This window comes from Prionailurus bengalensis, chromosome B1, assembly GCF_016509475.1.
Source record: "Prionailurus bengalensis isolate Pbe53 chromosome B1, Fcat_Pben_1.1_paternal_pri, whole genome shotgun sequence".
NCBI lineage: Eukaryota > Metazoa > Chordata > Mammalia > Carnivora > Felidae > Prionailurus > Prionailurus bengalensis.
The window spans coordinates 188,797,090-188,817,290 of NC_057344.1; positions in this window are offsets into that span (position 1 = coordinate 188,797,090).

Below are 20,201 nucleotides of genomic sequence, written 5' to 3' on the forward strand. Positions count from 1 at the left end.
CCAAAGAGCAATGATACTACATGGAAACACAAATAAACACATAAAAAATGCCACGAGCAATAGTAAATACGTGGATATATGAAGCTGTGTTTTTTCTTCTCTTAACTTATAGAAGAGCCACTTTATTATTCAGAGCAAATTAATAATAATAGACTTTGGAAATTATAGCATACGTAGAAGTAAAACCTATGACAATGGACCAAGAAAAGGAGGTGAATAAGAGAAAGTACACTTGGCAAGAATCTTACATTACACATAAAGTAGCATAACATTACTTTTAAGACATTACTTTATGAAAGATCTGATAAATTAAGGATGTGTATTATAATCCCTAAAGCAATAATAAACTCCAGTCCTAATAAAAAAATAAGACACAAGACTAAAAAGCTAACAGTGGTGTTAAAAAGAAATACTTAGGTAAGAAGGACTGATTTACCCAAATAAACATAGCATAGGAAAATAAAATGAGCAAAGAGCAGATGGGAGAAATAGGAAACTAATAGCAAGATGACAGCTTAAAATATTCAAGCATATCAATAATTACATTAGGTGTCAATGGAGTAAACACTCCAATTAATTGGAAGAGATTGACAATTGGGAATTAAAAGCGAAATCTAATTGCATACTATTACAAGAGATGCATTTTAAACATGAAGAACAGATTGGCTAAAAGTAAAAGAATAGGAAAAGGTAATGCCATGCAAATACTACACAAAAGATACTCAGAATGATTATATCAATATCAGACAAAATTGATGTCAGGATATCGAGTATGACAATGGATACAGAGAGATATTTTAAAATGATTAAAGTGTCAATTCATCATGAGGATATAATAATTCTAAAAGTGTGTGTGTACCTTTTAATTTAAATGATTATTTGATCATTCTTGTGGTACAAATATTTATAAAAATGTTATAGAGATCCTATAAACATTTGTAAAGCTGATATTGCCATTGTGCCAGAATATATCAATTGCCAGTGTACCATTTTTTAAATGTTTATTTATTTATTTTGAGAGAGAGAGAGAGAGAGAGAGAGAGAGAGTGCACACTAGTGGGGGAAGGGCAGAGAAAGGGAGAGAGAATCCCATGCAGGCTCCATGCTGTCAGTGCAGAGCCTCATGCAGGGCTCAATCTTATGAACAGTGAGATCATGACCTGATCTGAAATCAAGAGTCAGATGCTTAAGTGACCAAGTCACCCAAGTTCCCTGCCATTGTGTCAGTATTAAAAAGTGTTCTACCTTGTATCTTTAATGAATTTTTATAACCACTTATACTGAACCCATTTGAGCATCCTGTAAATGCTGTAGCTTCATTAAACTGTTGCTAACCATATACTTCCAATGTGTTCAGACTGAACAACAACCAGAGAATAAAAACACCACAGTACGTCTGGTTATGTTGTTAAGCAATAAAAAAAAAGTATGTATGCACCTAAAAAGAGCTTAAAATAGACATATCCACAGTTATAATTTGTGATTTTAACATTCCTCTCACTAATTGATAAAACAAGCAGACAAAAAATTTAGTAAGAATAGAAAAGAAACAATTCTATCAACTATTTTAACCTTATATATGTGGAACACTGCTCCCCAAAATTGCAGAAAAAAATTATTTTCAAGTGCATATGGAACATTTATAAAGATAGATCATATGCTGGGCTATAAAAAAGTCTAAGAAAATTTCAAAGAACTTACATTTTCTGATAAAAATTAGAAATTAATAAAGTAGATATCTAGAAAATTCTCAACTACTTGGAACTTAAGCAACATACTCCTAAGTAAACTATGTATCAGAAGAAATCACAGGAATATGTAGAAAACATTTCAAACTGACTGGTAAAGAAAACACTATCAATATTTGTGAATACAGCTATAGCATTGTTAAAATTTTAAATGCTTATATAAGAAAATTAAAAAAAGTTAGAAATTAACCCACTCTGAGAAATTAGAAAAAATGAGCCAATTAAACCCAAAATAAATTGAAAGGAGGAAAAACATGACTAGAGATCAATGAAATGAGTAAAAATGAAGATAATTAATAAAATTCAAAGTAATTTCTTTGAAAAGTATAATAAAATTAAAAAATCTTTAGGTGAACTGATCAAGATATAAAAGAGAAATATTTATCAATATCAATAATGATGGGTATCACTATAAATCCTTACAGGGGTTTAAAGGATAATAGAGGAATAATATGAATAATATAAATAACACTCTGACACTAAATTTGGTTATTTAAGTTAAATTAACCAATTCCTTGAGTGAACATATTTTAATAGACACAAGGATAAAAAAATAGAAAATCCGAATAGCCCTGTATTTGTTAAATAAATTGAATTCACAATTTAAAAGCCTTCTCAGAAGGAAAATACCATATCTAGATAGCTATATTGGTGAATTTAACCAAACATATAAGGAGGAAAAAATATTAATATTCCATAGACTCTTTCAGAAAATAATAAAGCAATACCAACCTGACCATACTTCATAAGAATGTTTATCATTGGTGGCTCAGTTGGTTAAGCGACTGACTCTTGGGGTGCCTGGGTGGCTCAGTTGGTTGACCATCCTACTTCAGCTCAGGTCATGATCTCACGGTCCATGGGTTCGAGCCCCATGTCAGGCTCTGTGCTGACAGCTCAGAGCCTGGAGCCTGCTTTGTCTTCTGTATCTCCCTCTCTCTCTGCCCCTCCCCTGTTCATGCTCTGTCTCTCTCTGTCTCAAAAATAAATAAACATTAAAAAAAATTAAAAGAAAAAAGCAACTGACTCTTGATTTCAGCTCAGATCATGATCTGTTTGTGAGATCAAGCCTTGGGCTGGGCTCAAAGTTGATAGCATGGAGTCTACTTGGTATTCTCTCTTTCCCTTTCTCTCTGCCCCTCCCCTGCTCTCTCTCTCTCTCTCAAAATAAATAAGTAAACTTAAAAAAAGAATGTTTATGTCCATGAAATACCAACATTCCTCATGAAAGTATATAGACAGAATATTAGCAAATGATTTCAGCAATATGTAAAAAGCATAATACAGCATGACCATGTGGAATCTATTCCAAGAATATAAGATTGTTTCAATATCCAAAAATTAAAGTAATTTAACTGAATAACAGAATAGAGGCTAAAAATCATGTAATCATTTTAGTAGATGTAGGAAAACGTTTGAAAAAGTTCAACACACATTCATAATAGCAAGCTGTCAGTGAACTAGGAATTAGGGAGAACTTCTTCAATCTGATAAAGGATGTCTTCAAAAAAATCTCAGCTGACGTGATACTTAACAGCGAAACCAGAAATCCCTTGGTCCTATATTTTAGAATGAGGCAAGGACATCTCACTAGTTCTATTGAATATTGTACTTCAAGTCCTAGCCAATGTAAGGAAGGAAATGACCACAAATGCATACAGATTAGAAAAAGAAAAATGAAATTGTCTTCATCTTCAACAGACATAATTTTCTAAGTAGAAAATCCCATGGAGTCTACAAATAAACCACACACACACACACACACACACACACACACACACACAAATAGTAAGTGGATTCAGTAATGTGCCAGTACATAGAAATTAATTGTATTTCTATTTATGACCAGTGAATAATTGGAAAATAAAACTTAAAATACCATTTTCAATAATATGAGAATATAAACTATTTATAAATAAATGTAATGAGTAGATGTGAAAGCCTTGTAAACTGAAAACTTGAAGATAATTCTGGACAATGAAAACCTAAAAAAGGGAAGAGACACATCATGCTATTAGATTGGAAGATTCAGTGTTAAGATATCATTATCCCTAAAATGTTCTATAAATTCAATGCAACCTCAATCAAACTCTTTGCAAGCTTTTTGATAGAAATTGACAAAGTGATTCTAAGAAATTATATGGAAGTGCAAAGGACCTAGAGTTACCATGACAATTTTGAAACAGAATGAAATTGGATGCCTTACACTACCTAATGTCCAGACTTACTACAAAGATACAGTAATCTACAAAGTGTAGTTCTGGCATAGGTGTAGACAAAAAGATCAATAAATAATAGAGACTAGAAATAGACTCATGCATACAGATCACTTGATTTACTATGAAGGTGCCAAAGCAGTTCAATGGGGAAAGAAAGTCTGTTTACCAAACAGTGCTGTGACAATTGGATATCCACATAAAGGAAAATGAACGTGGACTCCTACCACATGTCTTACACAAAAATGAACTCAATTTGAGTCACATACATAAACATAAAAGCTAGAGCCTTTAAGGTCCTAGGGAAAAAAAACAGAGGAATGTATTTGTGACCTTGGAGTAGCCAAACAATCTTTAGACAGGAAAATTGAAATTAGTAAGTTTCTGCTAAATGACAAATTGAACTTTATGAAAATTTAAAACTTCCATTTATAAAAATGCACTCTTAAGAAAATGAATATGCAAGTCACTGAGAGAAAAATGTTTGCAATACATATATCAAAGGACTTACATCCGGACCATAAAGTTCTTATGAACAACCCAATTAAAAAATACAGAACATACTTGAACAGATTCTTCATAAAGGAAGAAATACAAATGGCAAATAAATCTATTAAAATGTGGTCAACATTGTAGTTATCGAGGAAATGCAAATTAAAACTGCAGTGACATATCACCATACTCCCACTAAAATGGCTATAATTTGGCTGAGAATAGCAAATATTCATGAGTATATGGAGCAGCCGGAACTTACAAACGTTGTTAGTGTAACTGTAAAATAATGCAACCATCTTAGGAAATGGTTTGTAAGTTTCTTCCAAGCTTAAGCATTTAGCTACTCTATTGTCCCAGCAATTTAGCTGAGAGAAGCCAAAGTTCATGTCAATGGAAAGACTTGTACAAAAATATTTATAGCAGCTTTCATCATAATAGTCGAGAAGCGGAAACGGCTCTAGTATCCACCAACAGGCGAATGGATCAGCAAGTTGTGGCATATTCACACAGTTCAGCAATAAAACTGAATACACTACCGATATGCTCAGTAACATGGAGTATCTCAAAAACATTATGCTGAGTGACAGGAGCCAGACACAAATGTGCGCTTACTGTATAATGCCATTTATGAGAAGGTTTAGAACAGGCACAGCTGGTGTATTGCAGTAAGAACCAGAATAAGGGCATCCTCTAAAGGGGGAGGGTTTACTTTGACGGGGCACATGGGAATTTGCCATAAGTAAGAAATATTCTATATCTGAATACCAATGTGAGTTATATGGTTGCCGTTTGTCAAAACTCACAGAACCATTCGGCCAATGTTTTTGCATTTCACTAAATGGAAATTACATTTCAACTTTTTTTTACAAAAGAATTTAATTATATAGTTCTGTTAGTGACATATTATTAAGCAAAACTTGTAAAATTTATAAATTTAAAATAATCCCTTTATGTAGACAAGTATTTTATTGGTCAGGATTTATGATTAAAAAAACAAACAATTTCTTTAAAAATATTTAGTATATATACACAATGGAATACTACTTGGCAATGAGAAAGAATGAAATATGGCCTTTTGTAGCAATGTGGTTGGAACTGGAGAGTGTTATGCTAAGTGAAATAAGTCATAGAGAGAAAGACAGATACCATATGTTTTCACTCTCATGTGGATCCTGAGCAACTTAACAGAAGACCATGGGGGAGGGGAAGGAGGAAAAAAAAGTTAGGGAGGGGGCCAAACCATAAGAGACTCTTAAAAACTGAGAAAAAAACTGAGGGTTGATGGGGGGTGGGAGGGAGAGGAGGGTGGATGATGGGTATTGAGGAGGGCAACTGGTTGGGATGAGCACTGGGTGTTATATGGAAACCAACTTGACAATAAATTTCATATTAAAAAAATAAAAATAAAAATAAAAAATAAAAATATTTAGTCTCATGCCAGCTCTTGGGGAAGGTCAGGGACTGAGGCTTGCATGCCACACAGTCAAGAACGAAAAAGAGAAGCACCGAGCCACACACGGGACTGTTCTAGGTGAAATTCCACTGCCGGGGCCACCTGCTGCCTGGCACATCTGAGGGCAGGGTAGAACCTGCATTAAAGCTACCCTAGGCAGCCAGATGTCTCCCCCACTATAGATTCCAGGAGATTTGGTTTTCCTGTGTGAAGCTGCCATCTCACACTGTTCACTTCCCTCTTGCAAGATGTATGTAGTGCAATCTGCTGAGTGAGACCCTCACGGCGAAAGACCTGGGAAATATCTGGTTTCTGAACAGGAAGATATGGTTCAGTCCCAAAGGGAATGGGAGTGGGTGATGATTGAGCTAATTGAGTTCAAATGCTTTGTACACATTCTTTTTTTCTGTGCAAAAACTTAAACAATAGGAGTAGCACATGAGTTCACATATAACATATGTAAAAACATTTGCTTTTACAAAAACAAAATTGGATTCACTGTATGTTATCCAAAGGGGAGATGCAAAGTCTTGCCAGTTACTACAACCACAACTCTGGGTGTTTTTTTCTTACCTTAGCTGAATGACAATCGCACCTTGGTATTTTATGACCTACGGACTAAGTAATGTATCTAACCCACCAGTAGCATACTCCCAAACACAGCCAACAAGAAACGCAGTTCTGCGGTTTGTCATGGGCTGTTTGTATTTATAATTCTCTTCCTCTATCTACTGTGTATTTCATGTTTCATTTTTCTTCAAAAACACCTTGGCTGAAAGCGTACGAGACTGTTAAAAACTGAGAACAAACTGAGGATTGATGAGGGGTGGGAAGGGGAGGGTGGGTGATGGGTATTGAGGAGGGCACCTTTTGGGATGAGCACTGGGTGTTGTATGGAAACCAATTTGTCAATAAATTTCATATATTAAAAAAAAACCACCTTGGCTGGTTTGGGTTTTTCACCTAGAGGAATAAACAAAGCTTGCCGCTCTGAGGTATTTGAGTCTTTGATGGACTTTCCTATATGGGTTGCTTTGGTCTTACATTAACATTTTATAATGGACTTGGAAACATTAGAAGGTACTCAGAATGATCCCCAGTGATCTAGAATGCTCCTCTTTGCCCTTACTCTAGAGGAGCAATTTTCCATTGGTTATTATGGTTAATAACGCTGTCTATCCAGTAACCTATGGATCCCAAAATGGCCATATGGCAGTTTTAACTTTAAGTGCAGTGGAAGAATTGCTCTCTTGGGCACTCAGACCTATAATTAGCAGAGCTTGAAGTCCTAGAGACCATTAAAAAATTTTTTTTGTAAGTAGGTCAATAAGTGAAACAGTGCAAGGTGCTATGCCTCACCCCCCTGTTTTGACTATGAGAGAAACAGCATGGTGTGTTGATTGCTTGTTCAAAGCATACTTGTATCCTCAGATTCTCAAAGTGACACTTCCAAGCTGGTATTTCTCTAAGTCTTCCATAGGCCACTGCATCATTCTTTAAGGTTTACTCTTTCTTAGTGAATCCAAAGCTATTGCTAATAGAAGTGTGACTAAGGAAAAACCAATCTACATTCCCCATGCTCTCAGTCTACTACTGGGTAGCAGGCTCATCATCCTAAGATGTGACAGTATGTCAAGTTTAGAAATTGACATTGCTGTTGACAAGAGTGAAACTTTGCTCTTTTAATGGCCAGGCCAGATGTAGTGAGGAGAAGTTCATGTTTTACACATAAACATTTTATGTTCTTGTCACCTTGGCCATTTTGTTTATGAATACTTTGAGCAACTACTCAAATTGTCATGGCTAGAAAAACGGGTTAAATGACCCCCATGGAAGAGACCATTTTTTAAACCATATCAGTAAGTCTCCTCTGTTCCCTTTCTCCTCCCCCACCACGGGGGTTCTGTGATAACCATTTATATGGCCACGTGTACTCATACCCTGAACTTGTTAAGAGTGGTTTATCCATATATTCTTTCACAAGTCTTATTACCAAATGTTCAAGCTTTTTTTTTTCCTAATATTCTGCTGTCAGCCAATTCATTTAGCCATTATCCAGGAATTGGTGTAGAGACTCATCTCAGCCCTTACTTCCTTCACAAGGGACCATGTGATGTACTGCTTGTAGTTTTACCAACTAGGAGCACCTGGCTTCAACCAAATGAGGTGATGATATCATTCCACTCCCACCTCACCATATTGTGCAGAATCTTCTGTAAGTCATTTGTTTCCCTTAGTCAGTCATTGGAACATTTTTATGAGGACAGAGATATAGATTGACCAATATGTGATAGCATGTTAGAAGTAAGCACATTGGTAGTGAGAGCGAATTCTGCAAATTACTTGCGCGTCCGAAGATCCCCTTGTATTTGGTCTTGTATATACAGCTTCACTAGATCATGGATGCTGCTGGGAATACCTGGATATAGTTTCTTTCAGGGTGCACAGTTATATACCCTTTCATGGTTAGCTGTTCAGTCTCTACAGAGATCCAGTAGCAAGCCAAGAACTACTTTTCAAAAGAATAGTAACTTGCCCAAAGTGTGGTGGATCTGCTCCCCAACCTACCATGATTCTCTTTCTAAACCTGGTAATTGGCTTCATGGAGCATCATTGTCAGCCACAGACATTTTAGGCACCACTGGATCTACCATGTAATAGGGGTAAAATGGCAGAGTGGCTTGAATTGGAGTTCTCAAGTCCCTCTTGAACCTGGTAGCTGTATTGGTAATTCAGTAAGTGGGAACAGTACATCCACCCGAGATGTGTTATGTTTCCAAAATTGAAAGGCTACTAAATATTGCATTTTTTAGTGGTTAGAAAGTGTGAAATATAACAACTTTTCTTTCAATTTGGAGAGGGTGTGCTGTCATAATTTAGACCACTGTTTATGAACTAGGATATGGGAATTAGATGTAAATCTTAATCATCTCTTTAGCATACTAGAGTTTGGGTATTTTTTATTTGTTTGGGTTAGTTTCTTTGTTTGGGTCATACAAATGAACTAGGATCTTAGTGGGTTACCATATCTATTATTTCTAAGGATGAGGCCATCTTGTGTACAACTTGAGGGGATACTATTCCCCTGATAAAATGCACTGTATCAGCCCAAGATCTCTTTGGGCCAAGCTATCATCTTTTCCATTCTAGTCCTGCTACGAATTATTGCAAACCGTGCCATCTTGTCTCTGGTGGCTAGGTGCCACCATGGGATCTCATCATTTTCACTGTAATAAGGGGGTCCATTCAGTGGCAGTGCCTCCTACCTTTATCCTTTGCCTCCTCCTTTTATCCCAAGAACATTCATTTCTCCAGGAGGATGGTGTTCTGCTGACCATTTACTTCTCAATGCAGTGAAGAGAATGTTCTCTCAGGACTCTTGGGGAATACAGGGAAGGGGTAAGTGGCTTACTCATGATAGAGTCACTATACACATTCACTGTCATTAAGTCTATAATTTCTTTTTTACATTATTACAGAAGTCCTGATGTCTCAATTTCATTTAGTGCAGTCTATAGTTGAATACAGATTTTAGCCAAACAACAATCAACCAGAACCACCATTAGCTATTCCACTTGGCACAAAGAACACAGAATTTGGGGCAACAATACCCACATAAGTAAATTCAGCCCAATCTAAATTCCCAACTCTACCTTCCTTAGAATCTAGCCCTACATAATCCTCCAGGCTTTTGTGCCATATATTGGTGCAAGCTTTCTCCTCTCAAGCCTGACCTTAGTCTTCGACTTCCTACTCCTGGGAATGCTGGAACCTGCTTCTAGTTTTAGACTACGAGGCCATGAGAGTTGGTAGGTTTGAGACAGGAATTAATTACAGGAATCAGCTTCATTGGGGGGGTGGGCGGAGAGGAGATGCTTCTGCTGGCAAAGGAGGTTTAGCAGAATTTGGAGGTTTAAGATGTCCAAATCATTGTAGATGTTTTCAGAGTCTCATTCTCTCCCAGTCAATACCCCAGTTCTTGTGTAAGAGACCTAGACAAGGCTAAGAATTTAACCTACATGGCATTTCAGTAACCTGCTGATCAAATTTTTGGTCTGATGATAGGCTTTATCATCCCAGCAGTGGGAAGAGGTAATATATATTAGGATAGTTATAAAAACTCCTTGGTTCCCTGCCTGTGTCTTTAGTCAAGAATAAAAAACCATGAGTTTGTGATTTAATTTTTAAAGTTGTCCCATGCAATTAGAAGTAACCAACCTATTTCTCAGACTTCATGATGATGTTTCTTGGCATCCCTTCTGCCAAAGCTTTATCCTCAATAGACACTGCTATCCAGGAAACCACAGAAAATTCCAACTCGCTGTTTTGCCACTTTTTGCAATGAGTGACTCGTGTTGCATTCTCTAATGACAATGAATAGTCAACTGCCTTCAAACTCAGGTCAGTACCAGTTGAGATCTCCATTTCTTTGAGTGTCTGTCACCTGCAACCACTTCTGTCAATAGTTATCCTATTTGTCAGGATATTTACCTAGAAATAATATATTTCACTCTTAGTAGTTTAAGTAGATAGGATTTAAAAAAAAACTGGTGATGCTATTACAAATAGGTAGCTTCAGAATTGTTTTTCTGTGGAGGTGGCACTGGAGAACATAGGGAACAAAATGCAGATGAGTCATTACCAGAAAAAAAAACACAGCAAGGAAACATCCATGACACAACAGACTGTCTCAGCAGGAATCTCACTGCTGCCAGTGACCTTAACTCTACACCTGTACTGTCATGGGCTAGATGCTAGAACCTCCGGTTTTGCTGACCCCAAAGTATCAAGTACTTCTTGCCATTATATTTGAAAGAAAACCTAGTCTCTCCTCCCATCAACAGTACCTCACTTTACTTTCTTTCACCTTTGAAATCTCATGTGAAACCAAACCCACATGCAGAATCCAGGTTACTAGATTTCAGAAAGTTATATACGCCGAGTAAGTTACAAATATATTTTCATAGAAAAGCTCTCCAAGGCACACATACAAATGTTCGTGACAATTAACTCTGGGTGTAATGGTGTCAAACATATAATATCTTTTGCCTATTTAGATCTCTTAATTCTCAATAGTAAACATTTTCCTTATGAAATAAGAAAAATTGATTTAAAAAAACTTAATGAAAAACAAAAATTAAAGTGGTATCTTTTGGTGTGCAAGCTTTCTCCTCTCAAGCCTGACCTAAGGGTCAGGGATTTTATTTTTCAAGCACCATGACCATCAGATTAGCAGGTATTTACAACAACACACTGAATTCACTCCTTTAGAGCCAGAGGATCCACATGTCATTGCTGTAGTTTATTTTCCCCCTAGAAGTTTATTGCTAAATTGATTCAACAAACAGTAAGACATTGCTAATATATGATTATTATTGTTCTAGATTATTATTGTCTAAGAATGAGACACGTATTTCCTATGGGGATATGTTGTCTGGACACAAGGGTAGATAACACAAAGAAGTGTAATAAGAGTTATCAGTGCAAAAATTGGCCAGTATACATGGGGCTTATACAATATGCACACATGGGTTTGCAACAGAAATAGGACCCTTTCTACTAAAAAGAAAAAATGAGGCATTAGGACAGACATCAAAGAGGTTGTTGATTATTTTGACCTTAATCTTGAAAAGTAAATAGATATTTAATGTGTGGACAGGAGGCTGATGGAAGAACATGAGTAGTACATAGAACAAATACCATGTCGCCCTCTCTGGGAAACACTTACTTTAGCATCACGCATCACTTTATGATTCTGCTCCTTGGCCCCTTGCAGAAAGTAACAGATTTATAATCATCATAATTAATTCTCAATCAGAGAATTACACTGAGTCATCTTGAGGCAGAAGTGTGAGATATAGAAAATCCTCACGATCATGCTACCAATAATTAAAAAGACAGCAAAACACTAAATCTAAGAGCTTTCAGTCCGAAGCAAAGCACACCTGGCTTAGATTCTGGTTCCATCAGGTACTATCTCATCTTGGGAAAGTAATTTCATTCCTCTGAGCCTCAGTATCCCATACTTACAAAGTGAATATCTAAATAGTACCTACTTCTTAGGGTTGAGGAGGTAAATAAGATAATGTCTATGAAGTACATACTGTTCAGTTCCCAACCTGTAATAAGTACTCAATACATATTAGCTAATACTATTAGCTTTATATGACTCGGTTTTCATTGTGTGGCTCCAAAAATCTAATCAGTCCTATGCTATCTATTTATTATCCTATGAAAATTTAATTAACACCAGACAGCACTTACGATTAATTAAGAAAAGAGATTACTTGAGAAACACAAACACCCTCCAGGTAGACATGGGTTGTGTTTTTTAATTAATTAATTATTTTTTTCCTACTGGTATTGCTTGAACTGACAGATTCATTGTAATGTCACTTTCAGTGACATACATGGAGTAGATTATTTAGGGATGGGGTAATCAGAAAGTCATGTTGACTGGCTCTGAGAAACTACGGTACAGGCATCAGCTGTGCACGTGGTCTCAAGCTGAGGTAATTCAGCACCGACCCAATCATTTAAAAACTTATGTTGAACCCTCAACTCAGTAAGAAGAAAATGAGGCAGATAATTAGCAATTGGACAAAAGTATTCAAAGTGCTGAGTTCTCTTTCCATTTTTTTTTAACTGGGTGTGTCAGAGTCCTGTGCATTCAAGGCCATGGCTGTAGAAGAGATTGTTGACTAAACCGATGTTCTTACACGAGATTAGATCTGAAATTATCTCAAAGCATAAGAAAGAGAGGCAGTTTGGTTAAATTGGGAGAAAATGGATTGTCCAGTGTTTTCTATGCATTAGCAAAGAGGCAGTGTAGCACGGTGTGGTGAAACCAGAATGTCTGGTTTGTACTCCTTGCTCATTCATTTTTTACCTATGGGAACTCGAGCAAGCTTAATTTCTCTTTGCCTTAATTTTCTTTACCATAAAATAGGAGTAGTACCTCACAGGACTAAAGGAACTACTACATGTAAAGTGCTTAGAATAGTATCTGGACCTAGTAAGATTTCAATAAACATTAGTTATCTTTATTTGCTATGTGATCTTGGCCTAATTTTTTCTCAAGTCTCTATTTTCTCCCATGTAAGATGGGGATAAAAGTAAAGCATAACTAAGGTTCTCCCTGAAAAGGAAATGAGAAAGGTGTATGTTAGTGTATAGGAAAACACACACACACACACACAGGCATGCACATATTCACTCCTAACAAAAGTAACAATTGGTCCACTCTGCTCTCGGCAGAAATGCTGCAAAGAGCTCACACATCCTCTCCAAGAATGAGGGACACAGGTGCATGACCTTTCTAAAGAAAGAGCCAAGAGCTGGTGGTGGAGGCATTCTCTAATTTTAGTTTAAATATGTTAAATTTAAGGATTAGCCATTATTCTGAAACAATGTGATTCCTCATTCTCTGAGACTCCATCTAAACATCTACCCTAAACTTCATTATCCAAATGTTAGGATGACACTATCATTCTGAAAACCTTGCTTTATTTCATTAGTTTATTCTTGTCCTTTGAGAATTTTTTTTAATTCCCTTTATCTTATTTTTGGTTATAATCTCTTGCAAGACATTTCATAGAAAATTGTAAATGAATGTTACAGATGAAATGTGTGAGATGATTTTTAAATAAATAGAATTTAAATCTTTCCAATATAACCTAAGCTCCATTAGACATGGGATTGGCATGACAGACCAGGAAAAGTGGAGAAAGCTGTGAGTTTCAGTTTCTTTCCCCTATCCCACATATATTTTTCACCTCCCCAGTTGCCCATGATTGGTGCATGGGTTCCTCTACTTGTCATATTCAGCCCAGTTTTCTCCTAAACTAGTGCATGTATCTGTTCCTGTTTATTGTCTCCTCAAAACTTACCTACCAAAGGTCTTCTCTCAATTCCTAGACTTTTCAAGCAGTCGGAACTCTTTTGATGGAATTAATGTACAAGAAGTTGATAATATCTAAACATAATGTAAAAATAGTATGATAATGTGACATCCAGATGATGTTATTTTATTTATATTTTTTATTTTAGAGAGAGAGAGCATGAGTAGGGGAGTGGGGCAGAGGGAGAGAGGGGTTGGGGAGAGACAGAGAGACAGACAGATGGAGAGAGAATGAAAATCTTAAGCAGGCTCCATGCTCAGCGTGGAGCCCAACGTGGAACTCAATCCCATGACCTTGGGATCATGACCTGAGCTGAAATCAAGAGTTGGAAGCCTAACCGACTGAGCCACCCAGGCACCCCTAGATGATGTTAGTTCTATTGTAATAGGAGAGAGGCAATGCCTTCAACATAACTCATTATTAATGATGGATGTTTTAGATTTAGGAAAATCGTTTTGGAGGAAAAGTTCATAGTGTTGTTCAAATCATGTAAACTCCTGAGAAAACTTTGCCCAGGGAAGTACGATTACAGGGAATAGAAGAAGGAATCCAACCTCCATGTGGCAGCCATGTTATGTAACACTTAACAGCAATGGAGTCCTTCTTTTTTTTTATATTTATTTATTTATTTATTTATTTATTTATTTATTTATAATTTATATGTAATTTATTGTCAAATTGGTTTCCATACAACACCCAGTGCTCATCCCAACAGGTGCCCTCCTCAATGCCCATCACCCACTTTCCCCTCCCTCCCACCCCCCATCAACCCTCAGTTTGTTCTCAGTATTTAAGAGTCTCTTATGGTTTACCTCCTTACCTCTCTGTAACTTTTTTTTCCCCTTTCCCCTCCCCCCTGGTCTTCTGGTAAGTTTCTCAGGATCCACATATGAATGAAAACATATTGGTATCTGTCTTTCTCTGCCTGACTTATTTCACTTAGCATAACACTCTCCAATTCCATCCACGTTGCTACAAATGGCCAGATTTCATTCTTTCTCATTGCCAAGTAGCATTCCATTGTATATATAAACCACGTCTTTATCCATTTGTCAGTTGATGGACATTTTGGCTCTTTCCATAGTTTGGCTATTGTTGAAAGTGCTGCTATAAACACTGGGGTACAAGTGCCCCTATGCATCAGCACTCCTGTATCCCTTGGGTAAATTCCTAGCAGTGCTATTGCTGGGTCATAGGGAAGATCTATTTTTAATTTTTTGAGGAACCTCCACAGTATTTGACAATGGAGTCCTTCTTAAGGGCCACACACTTAATGTGTGTGTTAGCTACATTAATTCTCGTAACAACTCCATAGAGTACGTAGTGTAAGTAGTCTTATTTGTGAACAAAAAAACTGAGAGACTCTGTAAGTGAGGTTACCCTGCTAGTTGTCCTGCAGACAAAATGCAAAACTAGGCTCTCTAACTCAGAAACCTGTCACTTTCCTCCTCTGTTTTATGGCCTCCCAGGAAATAGCTCATTCGATCCCCACAGAAGCCATGAACTATGTCAGTGCTATTAGTTTCACTTAATGGAAAGAGTATTTGCCCAAGGTCCCTCAGCAAGGAAGCAGAATTGGGATTTAAATTCAACCCCGCCTGTTCCCAAAGTCTGTTATTTCCACGATGCAAACTGCTTCTACCAGGCTTCCCTGTCCCTTTTGCATCTCCAATTTCTCTTGCAATGATTCTTTTACAGTTAAGTTGACACAGACTGTGTTTCAGGCAAAATGGCACTTGTACTATTTAGTCATTCATTTTTCTTATGACATCGGGCTATGGGTGGGGTCTAACGGCTTGAGGATATTTTCCAGAGTGCTTCTGGCAAAACAAATAATTATGGCATCTTCTAGCATTTAGGTTGCCTAATGGCCAACTTAAAAAAACGAAAGGTGACTTTACTCAGATACAGCAATGCCACTGAGGCTCCTCTAAAGTGACCTAATGTCTTGTAATTCCATGTGCCATTAAGGAACAATTAAAGCAATCACAGTAGGTTTCAATTCTCTAAACATTGCGGTGCCAAGGCACAGGTCTTGATTCCCATTTCATTTGTTTTTAGTGGCAAGGCAATCAGGGCATGGATTTTTCTTCTTTCTTTTTCTGTTCCTCATTACCTTTCATATCCCCTTGCCATTCAAAGGAAATAGGCTCCTGTGACCATTCTTCAGGAAAAAAAAAAAAGATTAGGGTGATACAAAGGTCTTAAGGGTGGAGGTGGTACAGAAAATAACGACGACAGAATAATCCAGAGACCTTCTGATTTCCAGAATGGTGTTCTCTTCCTAAATCCCTCTTCTCAGCTCTTCAACCACGAGGGACTGAATTAGCCTTTTCTTACACTGAGGGAAAAGGCTTAAACAGAAAAATGGCTCTGGGAAAGGAAGGCTCATTGATGGGAGCATAAATGATGCCTTGTATCAGATTTTTTTTTTTTCTGAGAGCAAGTTTTTTTTTAGGGGGAAAGAAGACGGGAGTTCAAAATTTTGAGTGTCTCTCTGCCCTACCAGCATTCAGATAAGCTACTGGATATTTAATCTTCAAGAAACTCCTGTGCACTAAGTATTTACCATCTGGATTTTACAGTTGATGGAATTAAAGAGGTTCAATGACTTGCCTACAGGTGTATAGTCAGAGAGGTTCAGAAGCAGTATTCAAGCCTTACTCCCAAAAGTGGACTCTCTCTTTGGAGGTCATCACACTCACAGTTAACTTGTATTAACAAATACTTAATGATCAGGGCACGGCTTTTGATACTGGATATGAAAAGGGCTACGACGTGAATGCTGTCCCCTGTTGGAAGAGATTGGAACATTTCTCCTCTGAGTCTTCTTCCCATTTGAAGGGATCCTATTAGGTTAATACTCTTGATCTCCTGCCCTGACCCTCAGACTCTCACTGTTCTTCTCCAAGGCAGAGGAGGGGCCTCCATGACTAGTGAGTTAGGGGAGTAAATATTGAGCCCAATTTATAGCCCTCTTCTGTTTTGGGAACTGCCTGCTGGCCGAAGGGATGTATCCTTCCTCATCTAGTGTCACCCATCTGGTAATTTTAGGCTTAAAATCCCTGCCCTTGTGAATAGGGTTGGGTTTTCAGTTCTGCTTGTGAAGGGTGAGTAGGTTTACCTCTAGGGTGTAGGGCTTACTATTAGCAATCCAATAAAACCTCTCTATGCCCTGATGTTTTTCAATATCAACTTGAGCTCTGTTAAAGGCAATAATTCACACTTCCAGTCTCTGTCTGCCTGACTGTTGCCTTGTCTCTCAATTAGTTGCAAAACAAGTTACAACCTCAAACCCTCAGTGGATTCCATCTCACAGGAGGAACCAAATGTAGCCCATGATAACATTGCATCTGTCATTACCGTGTGCTAATTCTGTAGAATGAACCTCACATACAGGGCTGACTTCTTGGACTTTGATAATGTAGTCTCTTAATTGAATAGCTGTGGTTTCTGAAATTCAAAAATGTTAACACACTTGTCTTTATCAACACAAAGGATTCTGATTAAGAGGAACATCGGATAACTCAACCTTATTTCTCAGGATCTAGGGAAACATATTATCCTCCTTTTAGCTAGGAGCTTTGGCACCTGGAAGACATTGTCTTTTTTGGTATCTCACCCTATAATCACACTTATCCACAAGATGCCAAGTGAAAGCAACAGAATCAGCCACATTTATTGTAAATCAAGCAGCACAACTAGATGATTAATTGAGATTTTCCAATGTTCATCCTGCTGTTTCGCTGATTGGGTAGTGAGGCCATCTTTCCAAGAAGTATCTTCTTTAAGTAGTTACCCTGAACATCAAATATACAGAGAGTGGCAAATGTTGGCTATTATCTAAACATTTTCGCAGGTATGTTTTAGTAGACAGTGCAGGTTAGTACTCATTTTTTAATCTAATTATCTAGGTCATTCAGAAAATCTTAAAATTCTTTCTTAGGCTGAAATACTCAAATGACAGCAGTTGTATGGCTCTCACCTGAGTTCTTAATTCTGTGAACTTATTTGGCCATTGTTGGAAGGTGATTCTAAAAATAACCAAAGCTTCAAAGGAAGGTGACTGAAATCATAGGTAGATACTTAGTTATATCAGAATCAAGCCATCTGTTCTTTTTTATCTGCTTGTTAAGTGGAGCTTTGAAGCTGTATCTGTTACTTCTTTTCAAAAGGCAGGCAGTAGAGGAAATACTTTTAATCAGAACTCAATTCTCATGTATTTTACTTAATGGGTTACCTAGGTAACTCACCAGTTCTCAGTGACCCTTAAAACTCACATTTTTATCTGGGAAGAGGAAAGCATTATTACAGTTGGAGGATTTATAAAGATGCTTTAATATCTCTGGCTACAGAGAGTCTGCAGTAATCTTTGGTTTGGACATTAATATACCTTTACATTGTGAATTAATTATTCATACATTTATTGAGCATCTATTATGGTCTAAGCACTATATTAGACATTGAAATTAAAAAACTTTAACATATTTTATTGCTCATTTCCTTGTGATTTATAATTATGCATATATTATATAAAAACTACATATATGTATGTATGTGTATATATATATGTGTGTGTGTGTATGTGTGTGTGTGCGTATACATACTGTATATATGCATACATACTGAGCCACATATTGCTTATAACTTTTGTTAAATATGTTGTTTAATCTTCTGTGTTTTATTTCCTATTCTCAATTCATAGACACCAGGTTCATCTTCTTAAACACCAATTTTGCCAAGTCATTTCCATGATTAAAAACCAACACTGGCTCCTTTATAACTTGAAGGATCAAGTTATAATTATTCAGTCTGTCATTTAAAATGCTTCTGGTTCTAATCTATCTTTTATGCCACATTTTCCATAAGGACCCTAACAAAACCTTCCATTGTAGTCAAACCATTTTCCCCAAGATGTTTTTTGGTCATTCTCACCATGCCTTTTGCCAAAGGCCTTATATTTTCTAGGAATGTCCTCCCATTGTCTTCTGCCTCCCTTAACTCCATCTTTCCTTCCAGGAAGAGAACACTTTATTTCTTCATACAACATGTCTCTGATTTTTCCTACCCAAAGTGATTTTTCCCGAACATGATGCGAACACTTTGTCACTTACTATGTATGATACTCGTTTACACTGTTGTCTTTCTTTTTTTGTCTAGAGACTGTGGACCATATTGTAATGGGACTGATTCCCCTAACTCTATTTTAAAGCCACTCTTGCTATTTCATAGGCTAATGAAGTCTTACTTCATCTAAATTGCATTTGTCTGATAAGAAAGGAATATGGTCTTGTACATTCTTGCCTCTGTATATCACCAAGCACAGTACCTGGCAAAGAATAGGCTGTCAGTAAGTAATTTTCCTTAGTGTGACAGCAGGTACAGTAGAAATGGTACTGGATTGAAAACCAAGAGGCTTGGGTTCTTGCTTTGGCTCTGTTAGTTGTGTCATCTTGGGAAAGTCTCTTATATTTTTTGGACCTGTTTCATCCACTGTATAATGAGAGACTTGATGACTTAATTTTTAAGTCCCATTTCAGAGCTACCAGTATGTGGTTGGTTTGGTGATAAAATTCTTATTTTTCCCTCCACAAATACTGGAGTTAGTAGAATTTTGTATAGCTGCATGAAACTTGTAAGGGATTGATCGTTCTCATGGAGCAAGGGAAAAAAGGTAGTGAGGTGTTCCAGGGCTGGTTCAGATACCTCTTCTCCTTTTGCTCTATCATCTTAAGCATTTGGTTTTCTCCTTCTCAGTCACAAGATGGCTGCTGAGCTTCTAAGCTATTCATTCATGCTCTGTAGTCAAAAAGAAAGGGAAAGGGTGAAGGGCAAAATTTATGTCGACTGAGCATGTCCCCTTTTACTAGAAAAAAAGTAGTTTTCCTAGAAGCTCCAACTATAAGACTTTTACTCTCACCTTCCAATTAATTGTATGGTATGTGGTTACCCCTGAAGGAAGTCAAGGAAATGAAATTTTTAGGTAGGCATGGCCATCTCAGTAAAATTAATCTCAATCTTTTTCCTTTGCCTTTGCTTGCTCTCGGTCTCTCTCTCTCTCTCTCTCTCTCTCTGAGAAATGGATGATAAATTAATAAGGTCTTTCATACTGTCACATAAATATCTGTATCTTCATATCTTTACATTTTGTTGATTAATTACTGTAATGAGACAATCTGCAAGCAAGTAAGAGCCAACAAAACATTTTGAGGAGAGGAGTTGAAGGACTTTGGACAATTTAGTTTTGGGTATATGCTACAGTGAGTCTCTTGATCTTTGGATTTTCTTTTCTAGAAGGGTCTATTATATTTTTAAATTGTAACTTCATTGATATGTAATTTATGTGTAATAACCCACCTTCATTTAACATGTGTAGTTTGAGTTTTGA